Genomic DNA, 3,033 nt, shown 5'->3' with positions numbered 1-3,033 from the left:
TCCAATTTAGGTTGATTCGGTAACATTTATCCGGATCAGTGTCCTTCAGTCGCTCTCATCCTCAGCGTCATACGTGCATCCAGTTCATGTAGTGATTTGGACATTTCTTCTAATGTCATTGTCAGACCTGTGGTTACTCTCAGCAGCTCACCAGACTGGACCCGATGGTGTCGATCCTCCTCTGCGCTTCCACAGACTGAGATGTTAGGAAACAGTTCACCGTTCTGATGTAAAACCTTCCACACGACCAAAGTAGACAGAAAATAGGAGCAAGCCAAGATCAGAGGGGAGAGTAGGAAAAGCACGACTGCTCTCTACAGTAGCAGGAAGAGAACAATGTCAGGTGTTCAGGTGTTACAAACTTTTCACTAAGCTGATCCTCCTTTCTGTGTTATCAGGTGCAGCAAGGTGTACAACAAAGTCCAGGAAGTGGAGCTTGTACTCATTGAAGGTGGAGAAGGACTACAGTTACATCGCAGACCTCCAGAGTGCCGCCTCCTCCTCCTCCTCCTCCTCCTCCTCCTCCTCTGACGGTTGTCTACTACTGAGGAGCTGCCTAGAAGCAGAACCAGGAGAACCCGATGATCCCCGTCAACATGGGGTTCAGTCAGGTGTTCCTGCCCCAACTGTGTTGCTAGATACAGCAAAACGTACAACAAAAAGTAACATGGTTGGACCTTGTCTCTTCCTGTATATTCTTATTTTTAATGATTTTAATTAATGAAGTATCTATTTGTGATAAAGGTTGTAGTTTTAGTAGTATTTAATAACAATAAACAAGTGTTATAGCACATTTGGATGTCATTATAGGAGACATAAGTCATAAATGTAGTTGCTTGATTGTTTATGCTGCAGGTATAAAGAAAAGGCATTTATCATTTTCAATGTTTTATTTAAAAAGAATGAAAATATCCAGAACAGGCAAAAATATATTTGTATTTTCTCTACCCTCCTGGGAATAAAACAAAAACAATGTACACGTATTCATCCACACAGTGGACGGGATTATTTGTGTGTCAGTTAGTGACATTACATCTTCCACCCTGCTAGGATTAAACTCTGTATTGTCCTGGTGGATCAACAGTTGCATATCTTCCAGAAACAGCAACTCAGTATCACGACTCTGTGACCAAGTGCTCCACACTGCCACACTACAAACTGTCTGTCTGCTGCCTGACTGAACTGTCCGTTACTCTGTCCTGGGTCTGAAGATCAGCCTTGTGTGGTGCATGGAAACACTGTAGTCTGGATGTTGTCCACAGTCCTCAGATTCTGGCCTGGTAAGGAATATATAGTAGTTGAACCCTAAATTGGAAAGATTGGTGTAATTGGAAAGAACATTCATCAACATGATCAGATATTTTTACTGAACAGGGGCTTGTTGTTCTCTAACAGGACTTCTGTGTCCACATTACACACCAGGTCAATGTACATGACACAGATGAACCGATGGCTGAAGCAGAGCTGCAGTTAGTTGTTGTAGTCAGTAAACGATAATAAAAAAGTAATAACAATAGTGATGGATTACATTTATTTTTGACACCCAAAGGGCTTCGGGGGAAACACCACAGAAACTCTGAGACAAGCACACTGGGAAATAATGTACTAATATTATAATATTAACACCAATTAACACCAAGGGCAGTGCTGAGGGTGCAACTGGGTGCACACTTGACAAAGAGTTTGTCACAGCCAGCCGTGTTTTTCGTCACTTCCGGCGCCACCGTGCACCTGGAACGCTTTGAGGCAGGAAGTCAAAGATTTCAACTCGGACATTTCACAGTTCCGAGCAGTCTGGAACGAGGCATTAGCACAGCCTCCTGTTGCTAACAGTTAGCAAACCAGCTTGGTACTGAATCAAAGTTAGTCTTTTTAAACCTGTCCAATAATAACATGCTAGCTTGACAGTGAGTACTAACAGCCGGGTTAGTTGTTTATTTTCATGATAAAGTTTGATGTGAGCAGCTGCACTGCGCTCCTCTCCGCTCGTCACACTCTGCTCGTCCTCCAGCGGTGTCGGCAGCGCGCGTTCACGTGTTTTGGGGGCGTGGCTTTGGAAGGAGCCCATAAGGGAGGGGGTGGGAGTTTCTCTGTCTGATCTGTTGTGACTGTCCCTGTCACACTTTATCATTTCTTATCTAAAAAAGTCTGAAAGCTTTAAGAGCTGTGAGGAAACCTCATTTGGTCAGAAAGTGCAGGATGCCTCCCTGGTAACAGCAGGTTGGGCTTTATGTTCATATAGACAATAGAGATTTGTCAACCAGCAGAGATTTTGTTGAACCTTCATTTGTCAGCTTTTAATTCACTGAGTTGCTCAAAGACAAACATTCACAGTTTAGTCTACAAACTGATTTTTATTGGATTTGCAGAAAAAGTACAATTTCATTGAAACTGACATAAACTGTGGTTTAAGATTTTATCCAGATTGCCAAAAACACAACAGCTGCTGCAAAACAGCTGCTCTGAATCCCATCCTAAACAGCAGCATGCCTACCACTAAAACAGCAGAAATTACACTTAAAAAGTACAAAGTGCTAAAGACGTGTTGAGATGCTCTCCCTGTGATAAACATCCAAACAACAGTCCAAATAAAGATTTAGGAAGAAGACAGCGAGGCGGCTAGAATGAGCTCAGTTCATCTAAAATAATATCTGCTTTGCTTCTGGGATTAAAGGAGAATAATGACACACATCAACTTCCAGCTCCAAACTAATAAAACACATTTTATTTCCACGTGTTGAAGCCATCACAGTGAACCAGAGCAAGTTGACCAAAACATTTCCCAGCAGCCACTTCTCCCACAGCAGAGTCCAAACAGTGCTTCCTGTTCTCTACAGTTAGGTGTCTTATTGGAAATGGTCTCAGTAGATGACAGGATCTGTCTCGTCTCTATCCTTTCTATTGGCCTCCATTTCTCCTCCTGTTTCCTCCCCTTTCTCTCTCTCCCTCTTTCTCTGCCTACATGAAGCTGACTGTGGAAATGTTGTCATCATTCATACTGATGGACTGCTGATATCATTGCTGTCCATTCTG

At 42.8% G+C, this 3,033-nt stretch overlaps 1 protein-coding gene across 2 annotated transcripts in view; it reads left to right on the top strand.

Annotated features, from left to right (window-relative positions):
• LOC123973888 (minichromosome maintenance complex component 3 associated protein) overlaps positions 1–3,033 on the top strand; it is a 32,541-nt gene that overhangs the window by 12,849 nt on the left and 16,659 nt on the right. The window lies entirely within an intron of this gene.

This window comes from Micropterus dolomieu, linkage group LG07 (genome assembly GCF_021292245.1).
Source record: "Micropterus dolomieu isolate WLL.071019.BEF.003 ecotype Adirondacks linkage group LG07, ASM2129224v1, whole genome shotgun sequence".
NCBI lineage: Eukaryota > Metazoa > Chordata > Actinopteri > Centrarchiformes > Centrarchidae > Micropterus > Micropterus dolomieu.
Note: the sequence above shows the minus strand (reverse complement) of the source record. Positions and strands in the feature narration are given on the sequence as shown.